This window comes from Oryctolagus cuniculus, chromosome 6 (assembly GCF_964237555.1).
Source record: "Oryctolagus cuniculus chromosome 6, mOryCun1.1, whole genome shotgun sequence".
Lineage (NCBI taxonomy): Eukaryota > Metazoa > Chordata > Mammalia > Lagomorpha > Leporidae > Oryctolagus > Oryctolagus cuniculus.
This window is the reverse complement of record NC_091437.1, coordinates 133,870,304-133,896,954: the sequence shown is the minus strand read 5'-3', so window position 1 is coordinate 133,896,954 and position 26,651 is coordinate 133,870,304. Positions and strand designations below refer to the sequence as shown.

Below are 26,651 nucleotides of genomic sequence, written 5' to 3'. Positions count from 1 at the left end.
TCTCACTTCCTTCATACATAGTGAAAATAATGAATATTTATATGTTTATAAAATCCTAAAATTTTGAGGCAAAGATTGACTATTTTGGATAATAATTGTTCAAGGACTAGTTTATCTATATAATCCCTATATATTTTAATACATTTTGAGGATAGGGTCAAAATTTTCACATTTTATGCAGTTCCTTCTACTCTGTAAACACTATCCATCCAATATACACTGCACATGGCTAAGTGTAATTGCTATAGAGTAACTGAATCAATATTTTAAATCTACTTCATTTATGGTAGAAACATTCTGTTTGAGATTCATATTTGCTCAAAGCCCTCTAATGGCCTCCCATGCCACTCACTCAGAGGGGAAACTAAAATCTATTGAACCCCCAACCAACTCCTGTTTAGCTCTCTTTACCTGATTCCCTGCTCTTCTCCTCCTAGTCCACTGCATTTTAGCTACAAGGTCAGTGGTGCTACCACCTTGAATCCTTTCCAATTGTTCCCTCATCCTGGATGCTTTGCCCCTGTAGGTTCTCCTTGACACTGTTTCATTCAAAGGTCTTTTCTTTCCATTCTTTCTAAAATGTTATCCCTTTCCCCACTTTGTCTATCTCCTCAACACTTCTCACTACTTGACTGATGAGCTCTTCATGTATTGCTTCCTATTGAATTTGCCTCTCAATTACAAAGTAAAATGCATGAGGGCATGGACTTACGTTCTCATATTTGCAGAATTTATTTGGCATTAAACAAATATTTCTTGAATGAGCAGATACATTTCTGGAAACTTCTCATTATAATCTGAAAATAGCACCTATAGAAACTGGTGTCCAATAAGTTGAATCTATGTCTCACCATGTCTTAAGAATGAAATGTCTTGATTCTTCTCAATATTAATCTCTTTATGTTTTTCAGTTTTCTAATTCTACAGTTTTGCTACCTGGATAGTGTTCATCAGAATCAACTTGAATTTATATGGAAATGCAGATTCCTGGGCCCTGATTCAAATCATAGTCTCTGGTAGGGAAGGAGACAGTGTTAATCTGTATTTTAAATAACATTTCCAAGGACTGGCATTTTGGCTCAGCCAGATAAGCTGCACTTGGGACATCCATATCCCATATGGGAATGCCAGCTCAAGTCCGAGCTCCTCCACTTCTAATCCAGTTTCCTGCTAATGCATCCTAGGAGACCGTGAATGATGACTGAAGTACTTGGGTCCCTGCCACACACATGGGAGACCAGGGTGGAGTTCCAGGATCCTGACTTCAGCCTGATCCAGTCCTGACTACTGTAGACAACTGGGGAGGGAATCACCTGAAAGAAGATAACATAATCCTTTCACTCTCCCTCTCCCACTCCATCTCCCTCTCCCTCTCTCTTCCTCCCTTCCTCTGTTTCCCTGCCTCCAAGTAGGTGAAAATAAATAAAAATTTAAAAACAAATAAGGAGGGGTGGGAGAGTGGGTGGGAGGGTGGGTATTGTAGAAATAATCACTGTATTCCTAAAGTTGTACTTATGAAATTTATGAAGTCTGTATTCCTTAAATAAAAGATTTCTTTGGGAAAAAAAAACCAACCAAATAACATTTCCAAGTGATATTTACACACACTAAAGTGAGAGAGCCAATTTTAGGAATATTTTATAGCACACTTATTTTCTGGATATCTTTTTCCGAGGTTCAGAGCTCTATACAAGAGCATATATAGTCAATGTTTGTCTAAAGGACCATATACTCACGGTTCTCTTTACTAGCCAGCTTTTAAGTTTTTTTTACGTAAAGCATGAAAAGAATGATAGCAGCCATCACAATGTTTATTTTAAACTTCACATACTTCCCTTCCACTAAGTAACTCTAACTTGGGGTACTAATTACTTTCAAGTTTATTCTTTGAACAATGAAAGCATTCCATCCTTCTTTTCATATATGCATATCAAGTCCAAGTTTTTGAATATTTCAGGAATAGTTTAAATTGAACAGCTGCTTCTTTTTTGAAGAAATCTACCATAGATGAAAATTTCAGTTAATATTCAGAAATCAAATACATTTTACAAATACATCTTACCTCATTCAATCCATCGGATTCTATTGGGAAGCATCAGCATTGTTTACTTACATTCTCAGAAGGGTTTATCTATGTAGCTACTTGTCTCTAATGATGAGACAAATAGAAAAATCATGAACTTCTCAAAATCTTTAATAAAACCTGGCTTCAAACTGACCTGATATTTTTACAACAAGTGTGAGGTTTTACCAGGCAAGAGGGAAATAAAATGTGTTTATATTTTTATTTGTTTGTTTATCTAACCAGCACACACATTTTTCAAGCAATTTGGGTTTGGCATCACCCACAATGCTCTAGCCAAACACTTTTCCTTTAATTTTTATTACCAAAGAAATTTTCAGGGAAATTTAATCCACATGTTTCTGATTCATTCCATATCCAGTAATGTTTCAGTGAAGGATATTTGATTCCAAGGACTTAGCAAAAGATTTTTCATCTGCATTTCCTCAGACTTCAGGTAAGAATCAATAAGAGGGACGGTTTACTCCCATGTACAAGATTCACCCAAAATGCAATGAGCCAAACAACGCTAAGGACCAACATTTTTCCTCAAGTTTCTGGGACGTTGAAGCAGTCTGTATTGACTGAAAATTCCCAGTTTGATCAAACCAGTATTAGTTTAACAGCAGGAGTAGTTCCATTTTCTGAGAAACTCTACTCCAAATGGTTGAGTATTCAATAGCTACCAAGTACATGAAACATGCCAGATACTTTTGCTGTAGTCCAGGAAGGAAATAAGATGAACAAAGGTTAGTACTGAATAAGATAATAACAATGTTCCACCTTAAAACTTTAAGATGTGTCGAAAAAAGAAAAAAACTTTAAGATGGACTGTCTAGTTCTCATCAGAAACCTTACTCAAATCTTAATACACATAAATACAAATGCATGCACACACACAGGACCATAAGCCTTTTATGCATTTGAGAGAGAAGGAAGGGGAGAGTGAAAGAGAGAAGATACCCCACACACAAATACTTGGAATGGCCTGGGATGAACTTGGGCCCAAGCTGAGGGCCTGGAAGACAATCTGGATGATGTACCAAGTGGGTGGCAGGAGCCGAATTACCTGTGTCGTCACCTGGTGTCTCACGGTCCACATCAGTAGGGACCTAGAGCCAAGAGCCGGAGCCAGGTACTTTGAAGAGGGATGTGAGCATCTTCATGACTAGCCTAATGCTCATTTGAGGATGGTAATCTTAAATTTTAGAAACTAGAATTTTATTCAGTTTAACTGAATATCTCTGTCCAGATGGCATCTCATCATCCAGAGCCTTTCCATGTGGGCTTCTTACAGTGCGATTATCTTGGGGTAATCATTCTTCCTACATATGATCACACTTCAGCCCTATTTTTCTATTGATCAAAACAGTCACAAGGAAAAAACCACTCAGTCAAGTTAGAGTTGAGTACATACCCTCCAAAATGAAGATAAAATAGAATGGTTGCTTTAAGCACTGTGTTTGTTAAGAATAAATAGGCTAATCCTCCGCCTTGCGGCGCCGGCACACCGGGTTCTAGTCCCGGTCAGGGCGCCGGATTCTGTCCCGGTTGCCCTTCTTCCAGGCCAGCTCTCTGCTGTGGCCAGGGAGTGCAGTGGAGGATGGCCCAAGTGCTTGGGCCCTGCACCCCATGGGAGACCAGGAGAAGTACCTGGCTCCTGCCATCGGATCAGCATGGTGCGCCAGCCGCAGTGCGCCAGCCGCAGCGGCCATTGGAGGGTGAACCAACGGCAAAAGGAAGACCTTTCTCTCTGTCTCTCTCTCTCACTGTCCACTCTGCCTGCACTAATATGTAAAAAGGAAAATCTAAGGGTTATAGAAGTCAAAGTCACTGCACTCAAGAATTTGATAATCCAATGAGTGCAAAAAAGCATGTGATTATAAAATGATGACGAATGAGAAAAGAATGAGACTATAAGCAATAAAATATTTATAGTAGCAAGGAGAATCATTGGAAACTTCTAGAATTAAAAAAAATAATTCTACGATTTGAGTATGACAGCCAGAAAAGGCTTCTCATTAGATGATCTGCATCTTTAGCTAGTGATGTATTTGTATTGCCAGAAAAGAAAGAAGAGGGCCTTTTATGAGGAAAACAGTATGAGCAAAAGAGAAAGACAGAAAGGAGGAGAAGGAAGTAAAAGGAGGAAAGGCAGAGAGGGAGGAAGGTATGCAAGGAAAAAAAGGGGAAAGAAGGGACAATCAAGAAACAGAAGAGTAAGAAAGAAATTGACTTGGCTTGAGTAAAGGGACTGAAAAAGTATATTTTGAAACAAAAACTCATTGTATTTGAGGTAAAAGAATAAGCACACATATTTGCCTAAATATATATGCACAGTGAGTTCTAACTTAAAGAGGTTGAAAAACTATACAAAGATTTGTTATAACCTCTTAAAGCATCACACCACTAATTTAGATGTGGGTTTGATTTCACAAAACAAAGACAGAAAGTAAATAAATAAATAAGTAAATAAACAGATATCACATTCAGTTTTTTTTTTTTTGACAGGCAGAGTGGACAGTTAGAGAGAGAGACAGAGAGAAAGGTCTTCCTTTGCCGTTGGTTCACCCTCCAATGGCCACCGCAGCCCAGCGCACTGCGCTGATCCAATGGCAGGAGCCAGGTGCTTCTCCTGGTCTCCCATGGGGTGCAGGGCCCAAGCGCTTGGGCCATCCTCCACTGCCTTCCCTGGCCACAGCAGAGAGCTGGCCTGGAAGAAGGGCAACCGGGACAGAATCCGGCGCCCTGACCAGGACTAGAACCCGGTGTGCCGGCACCGCAAGGCGGAGGATTAGCCTAGTGAGCCGCGGCGCCAGTCACATTCAGTTTTACCCAGTACATTTTCATATATAACCACTGTGGGCATCAATTGAGCCAAAGGTCACCAGTTAGCAACCAGCCCTGGGAAGAACTGTCTCACTTAACAAGGTTACTAGATCTGGCTATACCTCAGAATCTAAGAAGCAGATTAGTACAGTTGACAGCCTCCCTTTTCTGACTAAACACTCGAATGACTTTTTTAGTCATATTTGCTGATATTGAAGACCTTGGAAACATTTGGGTAGCATCATTGGACTTATCTGGCTCTACAATGGACTTTAAGCATTAGATTGAATGCCATCTGAAAGTGAGAAGTTATTGTCTTCACATTCTGCCTGCTTTGGGGCAGAACCATGAAATGAACCCAGACTTCTTTCACCTTGAGGATTCGGGCAACATACCTAGGAGGCAGCACAGGGATAGTGAAAAGAGGGCCAGAATTGAGTTCAAGGACCTGAATAAAACTCTGCTACTGCTCATGAGATATTGAGTGATTCAGTTATTTTCTCTATCAGTGCTTCCTTGTAGGAACAGGTATTAATTTGCTCCATCGTGGGCCAAGGCACTGTCCTAAGAGCTTGTAAAATATAAATGAACACAACTGATAAGGATCCATGCCCTTTTCATACTCCACACAAATAAACAATAAATCAAAGGTGACATAATCTAACTCCCATGTTAAAGAATCACTCTGGAAGATGGCGGAATAGGAAGGGAGCACACTGATAGTCCGGGGAGAGACAGTTTAATAAAAGTGGAGATACTGCAGGTTCAAGGAAGAGTAGGGGAGGAAACAGCAGAAGAAACGCTTCCGGAATGCGTGATTCACAGTGGACCTGCATGGAGAGCGTGGGAGCCCACAGTTCGGGACACCAGCGGCAGACTCAGCACACCAGCACTGGAATGCGAGGTGAGCCGAACCTCAATAGCCTGAGACACCGGCAGGCAAGCGGAGAGAGGAGACTAGAGGGAATGACCCCCGGGGGGGAAAGTTCACCAGACTAACTGGAAGAGAGAGAGAGAGAAAAAAAAAGGTGACTGGTACGGGCACAGGTTTCTCTCTCTCTGCTCACCTCTCAAGGGCGAGCAAGACAAAGAGCAGGCGCCATCTTGGACATACGTCATAAGCAGAGCGACCTCAGGTCTGCACCGGCCCTGAGCCTAGCAGAAAAACCTGACTCTGGGCGGGGCGAATTAACAGGAGATTAGGACCTAGTAAATTTGTGGTGCTACTGAACTGAGACTGTGAAAAAAGAGACGGTGGGGAGAGAACTCACGGAATTCACGTGAGTACTCTCCAGAGACACTACAATTCCGTAACTTTGGAAACCCAGTGGGAGACTGAAGGAGAATTTGAGCCCACTCTGAGGGCAGAACAGATTCCCTGTGTGGTCCTTGGGAAAGAGCTTCCGATCTCTGGCTCCTGTGGGTGTATCATTTGCCTGCTAACTACCTCCAACTTCGTTGAGCTGTGCGGAATTACTTCCCTTTTGAATCAAAAAAAAGAAAGAGAGAGAGAGAGAGAGATCTACCACACCTAACCTGGGAGTGTCACCTTTGGCACACCAAACAGAGCTCTCAGGCCACACCCATCTCAAGCCTCTAAGGCTCCATCAAAAACAGACAGTCCACTTAATCTAGAGTCATAGTATAACAAGAAAAAGCACCACAGTGAAGAAACCAAATATCTCCAATATGCCAAATAACAAATGCAAAAACCGAGGTAATAAAAACAAGGAAGTCACCATGACGCCCACAAATGAAAAAGACACCCCAATTCAAGATTATGAAGATGATGAGTTAGAAGAAATGCAAGAAGCAGATCTCAAAAAATTGATAAGAACATTAAGAAGTTCTCAAAAACAAATTCTTGAACTACAGAAATCCTTAATGGACAAGATAGAAAATCTCTCTCGTGAAAATGAAATATTAAGGAGGAATCAAAATGAAACGAAACAACTAGTACAACAGGAAACTGGGATAGTGACGAGAAATCATAATGAAGTGAAGAATTCAATAGATCAAATGAAAAACACAATAGAGAGCCTTACAAACAGAATGGGTGAAGCAGAAGAGAGAATATCAGACTTAGAAGACAGAGAACAGGAAAGGATACAGTCAGACCAAAGAAAAGAAGAGGAAATTGGAAATCTAAAACATATTGTCAGGAATCTGCAGGATACTATTAAAAAACCCAACATCCGGGTTCTAGGAGTTCCTGAAGGCATGGAGAGGGAGAAAGGATTAGAAGGCCTTTTTAGTGAGATATTAGCAGAAAATTTCCCAGGTTTGGAGAAGGACAGAGAAATCCTAGTACAGGAAGCTCACAGAACCCCTAATAAACACGACCAAAAGAGATCCTCACCACGACACGTTGTAATTAAACTCTCCACAGTGAAACATAAAGAAAAGATCCTAAAATGTACAAGAGAGAAACGTCAGATTACTCTCAGAGGATCTCCAATCAGACTCACAGCTGACTTCTCATCAGAAACCCTACAAGCTAGGAGGGAATGGCGAGATATAGCCCAGGTACTAAGAGAGTAAAACTGCCAGCCCAGAATATTATATCCTGCAAAGCTCTCATTTGGGAATGAAGGTGAAATAAAGACTTTTCATAGCAAACAGAAATTGAAAGAATTTGTCGTCACTCGTCCAGCCCTGCAAAAAATGCTTAAAGATGTGTTACACACAGAGACACAGAAACACGGTCATCAATATGAAAGAAGGTAAAGGAAGGAAACCTCACAGAAAAAGATCACAGGGAATTCAAAGCATATATTAGAACTTATCTTTGGCAAATGGCAGGGCAAAGTTACCACTTATCATTAGTCACATTGAACGTTAATGGCCTGAACTATCCAGTTAAAAGACACAGATTGGCTGATTGGGTTAAGGAACAAAACCCATCTATTTGCTGCTTACAAGAAACACATCTTTCCAACAAAGATCCATACAGACTGAAAGTGAAAGGCTGGAAAAAGATATACCATGCCAACAGAAATGAAAAAAGAGCGGGCGTAGCCATCTTAGTATCGGACAACATAAACTTTACCACAAAAACTGTTAAGAGAGACAAAGAGGGACACTATATAATGATTAAGGGATCAATACAACAAGAAGATATAACAATTATCAATGTATATGCACCTAACTACAGGGCACCGGTTTATCTAAAAGATTTGTTAAGGGAATTAAAGGGAGACTTAGACCCCAATAAAATAGTACTGGGGGACTTCAATACTCCACTCTCAGAAATAGACAGATCAACAGGACAGAAGATCAACAAGGATACAGTAGATTTAAACGACACTAAAGCCCAAATGGATCTAACAGATATATACAGAACTTTCATTCCTAGAGCTAAAGATTTTACATTCTCCTCAGCAGTACATGGAACCTTCTCTAGGATTGACCACATACTAGGCCATAAAGCAAGTCTCAGCAAATTCAAAAGAATTAGAATCATACCATGCAGCTTCTCAGACCATAAAGGAATGAAGTTGGAAATTAGCAACTCAGGAATCCCTAGAGCATACACAAACACATGGAGATTGAACAACATGCTCCTTTATGAACAGTGGGTCATAGAAGAAATTAAAAGAGAAATAAAAAATTTTCTGGAAGTAAATGAGGATAACAGCACAACATACCAAAACTTATGGGATGCAGCAAAAGCAGTGTTAAGAGGAAAGTTTATATCAATAGGTGCCTACATCAAGAAATTGGAAAGGCACCAAATAGATGAGCTTCCAACACATCTCAAGGATCTAGAAAACCTACAGCAAACCAGACCCAAATCTAGTAGGAGAAGAGAAATAATTAAAATCAGAGAAGAAATCAACAGGATTGAATCCAAAAAAGCATTACAAAAAATCAGCCAAATGAGGAGCTGGTTTTTTGAAAAAATAAACAAAATTGACACCCAATTGGCCCAACTAACTAAAAAAAGAAGAGAAAAGACCCAAATCAATAAAATCAGAGATGAAAAAGGAAACATGACAACAGACACCACAGAAATAAAAAGAATCATCAGAAATTACTACAAGGACTTGTATGCCAGCAAACAGGGAAACCTATCAGAAATGGATAGATTCCTGGACACATGCAACCTACCTAAATTGGACTAGGAAGACATACAACACCTAAACAGATGCATAACTGAGACAGAAATTGAAACAGTAATAAAGGCCCTCCCAACAAAGAAAAGCCCAGGACCAGATGGATTCACTGCTGAATTCTACCAGACATTTAAAGAAGAACTGACTCCAATTCTTCTCAAACTATTCAAAACAATCAAAAAAGAGGGAGTCCTCCCAAATTCTTTCTATGAAGCCAGCATCACCTTAATTCCTAAGCCGGAAAAAGATGCAGCACTGAAAGAGAATTACAGACCAATATCCCTGATGAACATAGATGCAAAAATCCTCAATAAAATTCTCGCCAATAGAATGCAACAACACATCAGAAAGATCATCCACCCAGACCAAGTGGGATTTATCCCTGATATGCAGGGATGGTTTAATGTGCGCAAGACAATCAATGTGATACACCACATTAACAGACTGCGGAAGAAAAACCATATGATTATCTCAATAGATGCCGAGAAAGCATTTGATAAAATACAACACCCGTTCATGATGAAAACTCTAAGCAAACTGGGTTTGGAAGGAACATTCCTCAATACAATCAAAGCAATCTATGAAAAACCCACAGCCAACATCCTATTGAATGGGGAAAAGCTGGAAGCATTTCCACTGAGATCTGGTACCAGACAGGGATGCCCACTCTCACCACTGCTATTCAATACAGTTCTGGAAGTTCTAGCCAGAGCTATTAGGCAAGAAAAAGAAATTAAAGGGATATGAATTGGGAAGGAAGAACTCAAACTATCCCTCTTTGCAGATGATATGATTCTTTTTTAGGGGACCCAAAGAACTCGACTAAGAGACAATTGGAACTCATAGAAGAGTTTGGCAAAGTAGCAGGGTATAAAATCAATGCACAAAAATCAACAGCCTTTGTATACACAGGCAATGCCATGGCTGAGGAAGAACTTCTAAGATCAATCCCATTCACAATAGCTACAAAAACAATCAAATACCTTGGAATAAACTTAACCAAGGAAGTTAAAGATCTCTACGATGAGAATTACAAAACCTTAAAGAAAGAAATAGAAGAGGATACCAAAAAATGGAAAAATCTTCCATGCTCATGGATTGGAAGAATCAATATCATCAAAATATCCATTCTCCCAAAAGCAATTTATACATTCAATGCAATACCAATCAAGATACCGAAGACCTTCTTCTCAGATCTGGAAAAATTGGTGCTGAAATTTATACGGAGGCACAAGAGACCTCGAATAGCTAAAGCAATTTTGTATAACAAAAACAAAGCCGGAGGCATCACAATACCAGATTTCAGGACATACTACAGGGCAGTTGTAATCAAAACAGCATGGTACTGGTACAGAAACAGATGGATAGACCAATGGAACAGAATTGAAACATAGAAATCAACCCAAACATCTACAGCCAACTTATATTTGACCGAGGATCTAAAACCAATTCCTGGAGCAAGGACAGTCTATTCAATAAATGGTGCTGGGAAAACTGGATTTCCACATGCAGAAGCGTGAAGCAAGACCCCTACCTTACACCTTACACAAAAATCCACTCAACATGGATTAAAGACCTAAATCTACGACCTGACACCATCAAGTTACTAGAGAACATTGGAGAACCCTTCAAGATATTGGCACAGGCAAAGAATTTCTGGAAAAGACCCGGGAGGCACAGGCAGTCAAAGCCAAAATCAACTATTGGGATTGCATCAAATTGAGAAGTTTCTGTACTGCAAAAGAAACAGTCAGCAGAGTGAAGAGGCAACCGACAGAATGGGAAAAAAATATTTGCAAACTATGCAACAGATAAAGGGTTAATAACCAGAATCCACAAAGAGATCAAGAAACTCCACAACATCAAAACCAACAACCCACTTAAGAGATGGGCCAAGGACCTCAATAGACATTTTTCAAAAGAGGAAATCCAAATGGCCAACAGGCACATGAAAAATGTTCAAGGTCACTAGCCATTAGGGAAATGCAAATCAAAACCACAATGAGGTTTCACCTCACCCCGGTTAGAATGGCTCACATACAGAAATCTACCAACAACAGATGCTGGCGAGGATGTGGGGAAAAAGGGACACTAACCCACTGTTGGTGAGAAAGCAAACTGGTTAAGCCACTATGGAAGTCAATCTGGAGATTCCTCAGAAACCTGAGTATAACCCTACCATTCGACCCAGCCATCCCACTCCTTGGAATTTACCCAAAGGAATTTAAATTGGCAAACAAAAAAGCGGCCTGCACCCTAATGTTTATTGCAGCACAATTCACAATAGCCAAGACCTGGAACCAACCTAAATGCCCATCAACGGTAGACTGGATAAAGAAATTATGCGATATGTACTCTTTAAAATACTATACCGCAGTAAGAAACAATGAAATCCAGTCATTTGCAGCAAAATGGAGGAATGTGGAACACATCATGCTGAGTGAAGTAAGCCAGTCCCAAAGGGACAAATATCATATGTTCTCCCTGATCGGTGACAACTGACTGAACACCAAAAAGGAAACCTGTTGAAGTGAAATGGACACTATGAGAAACAGTGACTTGATCAGCATAGCCCTGATTGTTAATGAACAACTTAATACATTATCCCTCTTAGTAGTTTTTTTTGTCTGTTCTACTTAATATGACTGGTTTAATTCTGTAATTAATACACAGTTATTCTTAAGTGTTTAAATTTAACTGAAATGTGATCCCTGTTAAACATAAGAGTGGGAATAAGAGAGGCAAGAGATGTACAATTTGGGACATGCTCAAGCTGACTTGCCCCAAATGGTAGAGTTAGAAACATACCAGGGGACTCCAATTTAATCCCATCAAGGTGGCATGTACCAATGCCATCTCACTAGTCCAAGTGATCAATTTCAGTTCACAATTGATCATAATGATAGGTCTAAGAATCAAAGGGAGCACATAAACAAGTCTAGTACCTGCTAATACTAACTGATAGAATAAATAAAGGGGACAGTGATCCAACATGGGAAGTGAGATACTCAGCAGACTCATAGAATGGCGGATGTCCTAAACAGCACTCTGGCCTCAGAATCAGCCCTAGAGGCATTCCGATCTGGCTGAAAAGCCCATGAGAGTATTTCAGGCATGGAAAGCCAAGACACTCTGGCAAAACAAAAACAAAAACAAAACCTAAATGAAAGATCTCTGTGAGTGAGATCCCAGTGGAAAGAACAGGTCTTCAAAGAAGGAGGTACCTTTCTCTGAAGGGAGATGATAACCTCCACTTTGACTATGACCTTGTCTAAACAAGATAAGAGTCGGAGAACTCAAGGGGCTTCCATAGCCTTGGAAACTCATGACTGGTGCATAGGGAGATTACTGATACCATAAACAGGAGTGTCAATTTGTAAAGTCAACAACAGGAGTCACTGTGCACTTACTCCTCATGTAGGATCTCTGTCCTTAATGTGCTGTACATTGAGACTTAATGCTATAACGAGTACTCAAACAGTATATTTCACTTTGTGTTTCTATGGGGGTGCAAACGGTTGAAATCTTTACTTAATGTATACTAAACTGATCTTCTGTAAAAAAAAAAAAAGAAGAAATTATCAATTCCCAACTTAACTCTCACTGGGATTAAACATGACAATAGGTCTGATCTGATTTCATCATCATTTAAAAAATCATCTATTATTTTTCACTTTATGTTTCTGTGTGGGAGAAAACTGTTGAAATCTTTACTTAATGTATGTTAAACTGATCTTCTGTATATAAAGAGAATCGAAAATGAATCCTCATGTGAATGGAAGGGGAGAGGGAGTGGGAAAGGGGAGGGTTGCGGGTGGGAGGGACGTTATGGGGGGGAAGCCATTGTAATCCAGAAGCTGTACTTTGGAAATTTATATTCATTAAATAAAAGTTTAAAAAATTTAAAAAAAGAATCACTCCGTCTCTTACATTGAAAATTAATTGTAGAGGGGCAAAAAAACATTGTGGGGGCATTTGGTGCAGACACTGAGACACCACTTGGATAACCATGTCCCATATCAGAGTGCATGGGTTTGAGACTGACTCTGCTTCTGATTCCAGCTTCCTGCTAGTGCACAACCTTGGAGGCAACAGGTGGTGGCTTAAGTATTTGGGTTCCTGCCACTGATATGAAAGATCCAGATAGAGTCTGGGCTTCTGACTTTGTCCTGCCCATTGCTGGGTATTACAGGCAGTTAGGAAGTAAACCAGTGCATCAGAGATTAATCTCTTTCTCTCTCTCACTCTCACTCTCTCACTGCCTCTCTCTTTAAATTAAAATGAAAATAATAATGACTTTAAATAATTTTAAAGGGGAGTAGCCAAGAATGGCAACAAGGAGATATATCTGGGGTTATTACAATAAACCAGGTAAGCATAGTCTGGACTAGGGTAGCAATGAGAGAAGCAAGGGAAAGTGGTTATATTTTTCACGTAAACCAATGAAGTTTCCTGATGGATTGAGTATAAAATCCAGAATAAAGATAACAGTCCAACAGACTCCATAATTTGGGATCTGAGCAAATGGAAATATGCAAATGTCATCAACTGAGATTAAAAAAAATGTTCATAGAAGAGGTGTAGGAGTAAGATCTGGAGATCTATTATAGACACTTTAAAACAAGAAAGTCCTGGAGCCAGCACTGTGGCATGGCCAGTAAAGCTGCCACTGCAGTGCAGGCATCCCATATGGGCACCAGTTCTACACACAGCTGCTCCATTTCTGATCCAGCTCTCTGCTATGGCCTGTGAAAGCAGTTCAAGATGGCCTAAGGCCTTGGGCCCCTGTACTCATGTGGAAGACTTATAAGAAGCTCCTGGATTCAGTTTCAGCCATTGCAGTCATCTGGGGAGTGAATCAGTGGATGGAAGATCTCTCTCTCTGCCTCTGCCTCTCTAACTCTGCCTTTCAAACAAATAAATAAATATTAAAAAAAAAAAAAACTAGAGGGGTCGGCGCCATGTCGCACTAGGTTAATCTTCCACCTGTGGCGCCGGTGTCCCATATCGGCAGCCAGGTTCTAGTCCCAGTTGCTCCTCTCCCAGTCCAGCTCTCTGCTATGGCCTAGGAAAGCAGTAGAAGATGGCCCAAGTCCTTGGGCTCCTGCACCTGCATGGGAGACCAAGAAGAAGCACCTGGCTCCTGGCTTCGGATCTGCGCAGCTCTGGCCATTGTGGCTGTTTGGGGAGTGAACCAGCAGATGGAATACCTTTCTCTCTGTCTTTCCCTCTCAATGGCTGTAACTCTATCTTAAAAAAAAAAAAAAAACTAGAAAGTCCTACTGACAGCCTTGCTATAATAGCATCTTCTATGGAGTCCAAGACACCTGATTTTGTTCTAGTCTAGGGTCAAGCATCCTGTTTGAAAGAATGAAGGCTACCCCCTTAGTCAGCTAACAGTAATAACAGTTAAGGGATCCTTCAGTTTTTGACTTAATGGAAGATAACAACAACAAAAATAACTTCTCATGACTAAAAGAGCACTATATGTTGAATACTATATAAATATATATATGTTGATTTAAATATAGATGTCAAAGTTAATTTCAAATTATTTACAGTAGATTTCAGTCTCTAGTTCCTTCTTACACAACTCACCTACAATTTTTATTGAGTCATGCCTTAAATAGCAAGCATACAATGTGCATTTCTCCATGTGTTTTGCAGTTTCTGAAAATCTGTTTCTTTATGTACCAAATCTTTTCCCTGCTAACATGCACTGGGATCTGTCATTGCCATATCTTGGACCCTACAATTCAGAGATTTGCTAGCTTTTGTCCTGGCATTAAGTTCAAAGTCACTTTTATAGGGCAAGTAACTGAGAAGCTTTCTCTCCATTTGGAGACTTCTGCAAAATGCTGACAGCATAAACCCTGCTAAAGCTCTATTCAGCATTTCTATAATCTTGGCACTCTGGATTCTCTTTCTCCTCTACTTTTGAATTACTATGTTATTATTTAATTTTGTTTTTTATTTTATGTCTTCTTTTACAAAGCTTTTAAGAATGATTTCAATCATGTATACAATATGAAAGGGCATCATACTTGTATAAATGTATGCCATCACACAGAATTTTCTAAATGGTACACTATCAATAGTTTTCAGGTGCACAAACATACTCATCTGTTCACTTTCAGGGAAGCCAGATGTGGCTGGGTAATGCAATATGGGGCTGGTTGTTTCAGTCTTAATTTCTTTCCCTGGGTGTTTGATATGGTTGGAACGTATCAGATCCAAAATTTACGTGCTGAAATTTAGTGGTCAATGTGATAATAGTAAGAGATGGGACTATTAAAGGCTCATTAGGTCATAAGGATGTCTCCTTCATAAACAGAATATGGCCGTGACATAAGAGAATTCAGGCAGCCTTTACTTCTTCTTCCCCTCTGCCTCCCTGTGGTGTGAGGACACAGCATACCTCCTTTCTAGCAAATAAAAGGAAAAGACACTATCTTAAAAACAGAGTATGCCTTGCCAGAAAACCAAACATGCCAGAGCCTTGAACCTGGCCTTCTCAACTTCCAGAACTATAAGAAAGTAAATTTCTGTTCTTCATGAATTTCTTAGTCTCACATATTTTCTTGAAGCGGCACAAATGGACCAAGACTGTCACACAAATATAAGCATTTTCTTTGTTTACACAACATTGTAAACCTTAATAAACTTGTTATAAGATGAATAAGTTCAGGGAATTTAATGCATAACATGTGACTTTAGTTAATAATATTGCATGTTTACTTACAGTTTACCCAGAAAGGATAAGTATTTATGGTGATAGATGTGTTAATTTGATTATAATAGTCACTGCACAATGTCCACATATATAAAACCATACCTTGGTACATCTTGAATATTTAAAATTTCCATTTCCCAAATATGCATCAAATCTGGAAAAAAGGAAAATTATACACCACAAGAGAGAAAGAAAAAAAGTTAAAAAAAGAAGGGAGAAAGCACCTTTAAAGTTGTTAAGAACAAGATTCCTAGTGGAAAAAGGAAAAAGGAACCAGAATAAAATTTTAAAATAACTGTTACGATGGAAGTATTATTCTGAGAAACTTCAGAGTAATTTATCCAGCTCTCTCTCCTTTTTGTAGTGAATAACATCTTTCACAATGCAGCTACCATGCTTATAATGATGAATTCTGAATACATATTTCTACACTGCCTATCAATATTGGATGAGGCCGGCGCTGCAGCTCACTTGGTTAATCCTCTGCCTGTGGTGCCAGCACTCTGGGTTCTAGTCCCAGTTGGGGCGCCGGATTATGTTCCTGGTTGCTCCTCTTCCAGTCCAGCTCTCTGCTATGGCCTGGGAGTGCAGTGGAGGATGGCCCAAGTGCTTGGGCCCTGCACCTACATGGGAGACCAGGAGGAAGTGCACTGGCTGTAGTGGCCATTTCGGGGGTGAACCAACAGAAAAGGAAGACCTTTCTCTTTCTCTCTCTCTCTCTCTCTCACTGTCTAACTCTGCCTGTCAAAAAAAATGGATGAAAATATAAATTGAGACATTATTCCATAAAATTAGTTTAATGATGACATAAACCTTATAACATTAATACACCACTCTTGCTAACACTGCTTGATGTAAGAAGAAAATATGGAAATATCCTGAAGGCCTCATTTCCTTTAGGTAGTATTCCATAAATATTATCATAAATCTTTGTTTTATTTCTATAACAATTTGTCATCAAAGAGTTCAAAGAACATTTCCTCAAAGAAAGTATTCAGTGCAAATGCTCTGTTACATATTTAGCAACCAACTAAGCAGAAAGTTAAGTTAGGCTAACATTTTCCTATGAAAAGTCTAATCAAAGCACATCTTAACAAAGGGCCACCTCACTTGAATGGCCAAGAGATTACTTACAAATGGTGCCAGCAATTTTCTCTGCTAACAGGGTTGGTTTCAAGCTACAAATGGATAAATAGCCAAAGCCTCAAGTCTCTAGATTTATATGAAATTTTAGCTTGGAAAATCTGGGGCAGGAATTGCCAAACATCACTCAGAACAGGAAACCAGCTGTGATAAGTGATTAACAGGATGGTTAATTTTGGAACCTACAGTATATACACCTACTTTTTGAAATAAGTTTTCTGTTCCCTGGGGTAAATAAGTGATTTGTCTTACTGTACCCAATTATTAGATAGAAACCAATTCAATACCATTTGACACCTTGCAGGGTAGATGACTTAGATATCAGAGTTCTGATATTAATCCTTCCTTTTTGGAAATAACAAAGCAAGACAAACTGAGTATGGTGATTATTTCTAGACTGTAATGATAAAACCCAACCATCAGTAATTAACTAAAATAATTAGCATTGTTGAGTGTTCACAATGTGCCAAGCTCTGTTCTAACTGCTGTATATTTGCTAACTCATTCAACCCTTACAACTCTTTGGGGTGTTGTAGAATCCCCCAAAACCTGGCTTTGCTTACCTGTTATGCAGCAAGCCAATCACTGACAGCTTGGTAGAAGAGAAAAGTAGGTATTTCTTTGCAGAGCAAAGATCAAGGAGTTGCACAGCTATCATTTCATTATGACTCCTCAAGAAGTTGGGGATAGTTTCTTATAGACTGAAGTTGGGGTTGAGAGGTACATATTCAGCTCATGTCCCTCCTTTGATTGGGCAGCAATATGATGCTCTTTAGGGGAATACTGATGATGAAAATGTGGGCTATGGCCGGTCAATCAGGTGGTAGTTACTTTTTGCTCAGGACCTGGGTTTCCTAGAAAAATACTCAAGAGAAGACTTAGCATCAAAATGTTATCTATGGAGGAGATAAATGACATAATGAGTCTTGTGGTCAGAGACCCTGTGGAAATGGCTGATCACTCCCTCACTTCAGTGAGTTAATTTAGTAAAAGGTTGATCTGCAAATAAACTAAGGTAAGAAGAGAGACAGCGACTGGGAGCCTACGGTCTCATAATATCTAGTGTCTATATCAATCCAGTGTATAGGGGCTTGGTTTCAGAGGTAAATACAATAGTATCCTCATTTTATACAAAAGGAAACTCAGAGATTATTTCACTTGTTTAGATCATACAATTAGAAATCAGAGAAGAGAGGATACCAACGATGGCAGTCTGGTCCTATAGTTAACATTTATATCATAATTTTTTATACTTCTCAGTATAGAAAAATTATCTTTCTATTCCCACAACTAGAAAATACATGTCCATCTTGCCTAAACAGGATACCATTAATATTCAATTTCAAAAGCAAAGTTTAAAAAATACCATAAATTACTGTCTTTTCTGTCATCTCTGAAATCTATTCTAGTTGCTTAAAACTACAATGATTCTGTCATTTTTAAATCTTGTTCCTTTTTTTCTTTTGTAATGAAGTGCTACTTCCAAATTAGGGTCCAAACTATGTAGTATTTTTTTAATAGAACAAAAACCTACAAAGCAGGATATTCCTGCACAGTTCCATTAAATTGTCTCTCAAATACTAGGTGGTTAATGCTCAAATTTCATGCTCAAAATTTTGCAAGCCATCCTTAACAATAAATCTGGAGATGGGTGTTTGGCACAGCAATTAAAATGCCACTTGGGACATCCACATCCCGTTTCAGAGTGCCTGTTTTGAGTCCCTACTCCTGGGCTTCCAATCCAGCTTCCTGCTAATGTGCATCCTGGGAGGCAGTAGATCAGGGTGAACTTTTCTCTGCCAAGGGCCTTTTCTGTATTTATGACATCGTTTGTGGGTCATACAAAATTATTAACTTAAAAACTAGCCTGATGTATTTGGCCAAACATTTAATTAACTCACCCCAATGTGATGGCTAGAACTGCTTCTCTTTGGTGGGCATGTAATCTTAGTTGGTATTGATGATACTGCTACTCCCAACTCCTTCTCCAGGTTTTTGTCAGTCTGCAGCCCAGTCGACCCTTTGCAATGGGAAGTTTTGAAGAGGACTGCTTGTAGCAGTAAGTTGTTCCAAACACAGATGCATATTTAAATACATGTCTCCTCAAAGTGGAAAATTCATCACTGCTTATGGAAGTGACATTTATAAATCTCAAGCAGTGGGAGATTGTTGTACCCAGCTTCCAGCTCATCACTGCTTTGCAGCAGGATGATTTTCTTTTGTAGATTATCAGGTATATCAACTGGGTCCATATTTAATGATGTAGCAAAGATACTCAATTCCATTAGTTTATTTTTCACATCTTTGAATCTTTCATTACATGTCTTAATAGATTTATACATTCACCAGCATAGTCAAGCATCAGAAGGTTTTTGTCCTTCTAGAGTGCGGAAAATTCAGCATGTAATCCTTTTGAATTACACTTCACAGCCTTAATTTAGCTTCAGATGATTTCATATTTGTCAGCAGGGAGCTGAGAAGCTGGTTGGAACCCTGCATCTTCATATCTCTGAGAGGTATTTGGTAATGTCCCCCATGAACGCTAGATCACACAACCACTTGCTGTGATTAAGTTCTCTGACAAGTTTTCCCTCATTTCTATTAATTTCTTGACTTCATCCTGCAGTTAGCAGAACCTCATGAGCCTGTTCTCTTGACTCAACCACCACACTACACAGTGATAAACAAGATAAATAACTTTACTCAGAGTCAGGTCATTCAGTAACTCCTTAAACTGGTGGCTGTTAAACCTTTTGGTTTTTTACAAAATTTATGCATGACATTACTGTTGTCCCACATTGTTAAGATACAATGTATACAGACTTTCTTGGTGTATAATCCAGTGGCATATAATTAAATCATTTGAATCAATACTAAAAAGACTCAGTCCTTTCTTGACAAACACAATTAACCTTCAACCATGGCTAGAGCTCCATCTATTGTAAGGCCACTTTTCAAATGTTATCTCAAGTTTTTTCATTGATAAAACAAGTCTCTCTCACAAGTCCTCACCTCTTGCAGTGGCATACATGCTTTCAGAAACAGCAGTTCCTCTCATGTGTCAAACTGTAATAATCCCACAAATGAAAATGGCCAGCCAGGCAGTGCTTGTTATGTCTGTTGTCTCATCACAAGCCAAAGAGAAAACTTGGAAATCTCCACAATCATACAGTGTTTTTCTAAATATCTTTTTTTAAAACTTTTATTTAATGAATATAAATTTCCAAATTACAGCTTATGGATTACAATGGCTTCCCCCCCATAACGTCCCTCCAACCCACAACCCTCCCCTTATCCACTCCCTCTCCCCTTCCAATATCTTATATTGTCAATAATCCAATCTAAGATGGCTCTCCAAGACTCACCTACACTCTGAAATAATTTTATTTTCGTGCTAACAACTCTACAGCAGCCACTGTGCACTTTCACAATTTCTCCCCCTGCATGAGGCCTCAGCTTCTTTGAGATTAACTTGTTCAACAGAAAACTCATCTGAATAACAACATCTCTGTCAGGAAGCCTGGTGAAAACTCAAATACGGCTGAAGAGTATTGACTCTATCCAGATGCATTTGTCCTCCAAATTCATTGAATTTAGCATGATTTCAGCAGTAATGACGCTCCAGATTGGCTTTTTGCATTACAGTTAATGTGAACTAGGCATGCAGGTGTGATATGGCGTAATTAGGCAGTTAAAGCTGAGGCCAGCTAGAACTACTGCATCCCTGCAAAGTGATGCTATCTCTTTAACCATTGGTATGATACATCCACCTTCCTAGGATGCACATGAGGCATCCAGGACCAGGCCACGGGCTCACACCCAACCCTGTTTGTATGTGTGATTTAGAAGTAGCACCCTCTTTCTCATAAAAAAGAGGCGAGGGCAGGAGAGAAGTTTCATGACACTTTGGACCAGTTTTAGATCTCTCCCACTCTTGGATGGATCTCTCACACTCTGGTTTAGAGGTACCATTTTTAGGATTTTTTTTCTGTATCTCATTTATCGGCCACTCTTTGGCCCATTCATGTTGGGTATTCCTCTGTGTCCCACCCAGGCACATGAATGTGTGTTTATTCCCTCACTATTACATAAATTCTGTTCCTATTTGCACACAATACTAATCTGCACTTAGGGGTTTACTTCTGCAGGAGACAAGAACTTCAATAAGAAATTAATATATTCATTGCCCACATCAGGTTTGTCATTCAGTTCAACAACAAATTAACCATCTTCCATTTCTCTTGGAAAGATCAACACTTATCATCAACTTTTTGTTAGTTTGTATCACCATGTGTAGAATGTCACACCTCTTAAGTGTTGATAACTATCCAATGTGTGTATACCCAGCAACATTAATACTTTGTTTTAATTGCTGTTCCAATTAGGCATCTTGGATTTGGAACACATTCAATATTAATATCATTAGCTTGAGATTTTTTCATGTACTGTAATTTCTTTAATCTTCATTTTAGATTGTTAGTTTTTGCTACTATTGTTGATCATGGATGCACGGATAAAGGTTGGATCAGAGTTATTGTCTGTGTCGACAAACAAGTTGAAAACATCATCTGTCAATCATCAGAAGCCAGGTCATTGACATAGCAAGGAACCACCTTATTGCATCACCAAATGGGCATAGTTTCATCATAGTGTGTTAACACATGCGCAACATGTACACTCCATGCCTGCCTGGCACTGTCATTTGAGTCATTGTCATACAGATGCACTGTCCTCTGAGTCACCATCATACAGGCAGGTGAACTGCTGGCAATACGTGAGAAGTATATGTGTCTGTCTCATCACGTACTCATACGTGTCCTGTCTATCCTGTCTATCCCTCAAAAGTTACGTTTTTATGAGTCACTTAGTATAAATTTATGTTGCTATACGAAAAGCTCCTAGGTTTATTTAATTTTGAGTATCACCCGCAGTTGCCTTGTTAGGACCAGACCAAATGATTTCATGATCCTTGTATGCACTGCATGTTGCTGTTCCCCACCCATAAAGTAGATGGTAGATCAAGTGCTTGGGACCCTGCCACCCACATGATAGACCTGTGGATGGAGTTCCAGGCTCCTGGGTACAGCTTGGCCCAGCTCTGATTGCTGTGGAAATCTGGGAGTGAATCAGTAGATGGCAGCTCTCTCTTAATCTCTCTTTTCACCCCCCACCCCACTTCAAGTAAAGTAAAATAAATAAAATATAAATCTTATAAAAATAAATAAATTCTGCAAGAAACATTTTAGGAAACCTGTGTGATGCTTTGGAAACACCCTTCAGTGGTTTAAGTAGGATTTTGAAGGTCTTTCTTATGTGTGGGTAAAAAATGTGAAATGTCTTTGAATTAACCATCCATGCAGACAATGAAGTTCTAATGTTTTCTAAAAATTGCCTTTAAAATTAAGATTTTAAAGAATAACAAGATATCAAGGTTGATAGGGAATTCTGTTCTTTTCCTTTTGTTTCCATTCTTTGCATGCAAAATCCATTTCTCTTCATGTGACACCTGTCGCTCCCCCTCTTCATGGAGGAGCAACACTAAATCCTGCCTAGGCTTCATATCCGAGTCACGGCACCATTATGTCGCTCCCCCTCTTCGTGGAGGAACGACACTAAACCCTGCCTAGGCTTCATATCCGAGTCACGGCACCATTATGTCGCTCCCCCTCTTCGTGGAGGAGCGACACAGGACCCTGCGCTGTTCTTTTCGTCTGCTCGGCCCTCCCCGGGCCCGCCACCGGCCCCTCCCAGGTTGGCTACTATCCCTTCCACCTCCGTGGAAGGGCAGCCCCCCCCCAGCCACACTCCCCACTTCCGCAGGGGAGCGGCACACCGCCGGCCGGCTCTTCTCGGGGGCTGCACAGGTGTTCCCTTAGATGTTCCCCCTAGATGCTCCCGGTGCATGCCGTCTCTCTCCTCCTTTATAGTCCTCCTCCGCCAATCCCAACTCGGCTGCCCACACGCTGAGTACGCTGCTCTCCTCCAATCAGTAGCAAGTCCTACAGTTTATTGGTTGAACTGGAGGCAGCTGTGCGGAAGCTGTTTACTTCTCTCCCAGCGCCATATTGTGGGAGAGCAGATGCATAGAATAAGTCTTAATTCCAGTAACTTAGTCCAGTCCGGATTGCTCCCCACAACACCTGTTTCTTAATGATGACAGAAGAGTCATGTTATAGTACATGTACATTTTTATGAACATCCTTATAACAAGGTATGACTGTGCCTTCCTTTTGTTAGATCCTTTTCCTCATGTATGGTTTTCTCTTTTGACTTTTTTTCTAGCTCTGTGTATTTCTGATAAGGTGTTTTTTTTTCCTGTTCTAGGAAATGGATGAGGTATGTAGGTGACTCTAATTTGCAAACAACATTTTGACAAATATAGGAAAATGGAAGTATCCAAGAAATGATCGCAGAAGCTTACTTGCTATCAGAAGTGAGACTGGATTCTGAAGAAAATAATTTGAAGAGCTTAAGAGTGTATTTACATGGTAGCAATTTATTTACTAGGACAAGGAACAATAAACCAGTTCACAAATGAATGGTTTTAGTTATTTAGAGTTAGCTTAGTTTAAGCTTAATTATTTAATATTTCACATTAATTCAATGTATTACGTTACTTTAATTTCCCTTGTTTCATTTTATTAGACCTTGAGAACAAAACAGTATTTTAAAGATCCTTATCAACTCATTAAAATTGGCCTCTGCCCTCAAGTTGCTCAAAATTTAGACAGTAGGTACACTAAATAAGTAATGAATACTAATTTCCCAGTTAAATTCAGTTATGCAAAACTGGAACTTCCAGCTCAACAGTGAAAATCTTTAATCTAGCCTATTTGAGACACTTCTGGTTTAAAACTTAGTTTCTTTACTATTAAGTCCATTAACATAGGAGTCTAATTACCCACTTAAATTGGAGGGTGCAGGAATAGGCGCATGTCCAGTCTATAGCAGTCACCTGACCTTTCTGGGCCCTACTGATGTTTGATGTAGTCTTCCTGCTGTTGGCCTTTGGCTGCTGAGCCTACTTTTTCTGGAAGCTTATGAGACTTGTGGTACCAAGTGGCATCCATCAGTCAGAGTCATGCAGTTGTGTTTCACGAGTTTCACTGGGTCACTTACTAACTTTCTCTTTCTCTGATGGCCATGAGAAAAGTTAAACATTATTCCAGGGCACTGAAGTGTGGGGACTTATTTCAGGCCACCTCAACTTCATTCCCTGACTTTTTGACTTTGCTATTCCAACCTCTTGTCTATTTTAGATGTGGGGCTCCTAAAAGTAGGGCATCAGTACCTATGATACAAGTATATGGGTCCCAGAAAACTGTAATTTATATCCTGACATGTTTTGAGGAAGGCATGTTCGGATTCCCACACCTTCTTCCAATACTTCCTTTTCATTTCTCCATTTCTTATGTGATATTTCTCCCCAGATTCTCTGCACGGTATAAAAATCATTTTCATGTCAATATGCACCCTCCCTGACTTCAGTAAATGATATAAAAACCTGAAACCTCCAGGCCTTTGAAACTGAGTGGAACACTGATTCCTTTCTGGCTTGCTTCATTTTTGCAGTAAGGCATGCAGAAAGCCTCAGTGCTGGGCCATTACAACAAAGCATGCAGGCATCCCTCTGTATCTGCAAGGGATTGATTCCAGAACCCTTGGCAGATACAAAATCTGCAGATGCTAAAGTTCCTTTTTATAGAATCATATAGTATTTGCATATAACCTATATAATACTTCCAAATACCTTAAATCATCTCTATGCAATGTAAATGTCATGGTTACAAAAAAATAAGTCTGCTTATTCAGTACTTATGCAATCTTTTCTGATAGTTTTGACCCACAGTTGGTTGAATCCACATATGCCGAACTTTTAAATACAGAGGACAGTACATGAGACCTGTGGTCCCACGTGCATTCAGCAGTCATGGCTGTGCAGTCTGTGTGTACATGCCAATTCTCCTTCTAAGTTACCAACTACATTTTTTTTAATATTTATTTATTTATTTGAAAGGCAGAGATACAGAGAAGCACAGGTGGAGGGAGGGATGGAGGGAGACAGAGAGAGAGAGAGAGAGAGAGGTCTTCCATCCACTGGTTCACTCCCCAGATGGCCGCAACAGACAGAACTGTGCCAATCTGAATCCATGAGCCAGGAGCTTCTTCTGGGTCTTCCATGTGAGTGCAGGGGCCCAAGGACTTGGGCCATCTTCCACTGCTTTCCCAGGCCACAGCAGAGAGCAGGATCAGAAGCAGAGCAGCTGGGACTTAAACCAGTGCCTGTATGGGATTCTGGAACTGCAGGTGGTGGCTTTACCCCACACCACACCGCTGGCACCCCAACTACATTTTTTAAAGATATTAATTTATTTAAGAGGCAGAGTTACAGACAGACAGAGGGAGAGATTGAGAGGTCTTCCATCTGCAGATTCACTCCCCAAATGACCACAACGGCTGGAGCTGGGCCAATCTGAAGCCAGGAGCCAGGAGCTTCTTCAGGTTTTCCCAAGTGGGTGCAGGTGCCTAAGCAATTAGGCCATCTTCCACTGCTTTCCCAGGCCATTAGCTGGATTGGAAGTAGAGTAGCCAGGACTCAAACTGGTGCCCATATGGGATGTTGGCACCACAGGCAGAGGCTTAACCTATTATGCCACAGTGGCGGCCCTACCAGCTACATTTGATGCTTGACTGTTCGTCTTATAGCTAACACATACTGGTCAGTCTCAAAGACAACAAGAACTATTTATAAATGCAACTTGGATGACAAAAAGGAACTGTTCTGTTGGTTTTGTATAGGCCACTTACTTACATTACAAAGAAAGCTACTACACTATCCAAGAAGAACTTGTGAAGAAGATGTTAGAGAACACCTTGGGACCAAAGCTGACCATTAACTTCCAGTCTATAAAATAGGCTGGGGCGTCTGAGACAATTTAGTAGAGAATTATAGTCTTTCTTTGAAGATAATTATTGATGGGCTGTAAGACATTTGAATAGCTTCATTAATGAATCCTCAGAAGTTTAGGGGATACAGAAGACTGATCTGACTCATGTACAAGAGAGTTAAAGGGTAAGAAACATTAGAGTGGAAGGTTAGGCTTTGGGAAATGTAGTAAATTTGCCTATGTGAGAGAAAGAGAGGTATCAAGCCTGGAGTGGAATATTCTTAAATGAATTTTTTTCCCAAAAGAGCCAGCTCGATAGGTGCTACAAGATCATTGAGAGTTGGTGTGAAAGGGGTACATCACCTGTATCATGTAACTGTAGGTGAAAGATCTACAGTGGAGAAATATCTGAAAACTGAATTGAGAGTCTATTTAGCTTTAAATATCTAGCAGAGTCAGGATCAATGTCAGCTAACAATAGCACTAGACTAGTAACACTTTTCCTGGCCCTTAGACCTTGCCTGCATTTCCTATTCTACTCTTCAGTTCTGAGGAAGTCAGAGTGCTTAGTGAGTGGAAGAGGAAAAGGAAAATGCTAGGAAACAAAATAGAAATATTGACAACTCTGCCCCTTAGTTACTTTAGGACCTGAATCTGGAGTATCTGCAGGACAGAGGCTTCCACAGAGGGGTGTGAGTGGGAGGGAAAATATGGGGGGGGGGGGCGCCATTGTAATCCATTAACTGTACTTTGAAAATTTATATTTACTAAATAAAAAATAAATAAAAAAAGAACATACCAGAATTCAAAATGTCATCTAACTTGTAGTGCATCACAATTTTCTTTTCCTCTGCTATCAACCAGCTGGAACATAAGGAATT

At 39.9% G+C, this 26,651-nt stretch overlaps 1 long non-coding RNA gene across 2 annotated transcripts in view; it reads right to left on the bottom strand.

Moving 5' to 3' along the window:
• Positions 1-26,651, bottom strand: part of LOC138849966 (uncharacterized) — a 189,180-nt gene that overhangs the window by 44,998 nt on the left and 117,531 nt on the right. The window contains exons 3-4 of one of the 2 annotated variants that reach the window (XR_011389300.1): positions 23,023-26,651; positions 1-22,388 (exon numbers count right to left, since the gene is read on the bottom strand). The exon at positions 1-22,388 is cut by the window's left edge and continues 44,998 nt beyond it. This is a non-coding gene — a long non-coding RNA (uncharacterized lncRNA). The other variant, XR_011389299.1, reaches the window with a different exon arrangement.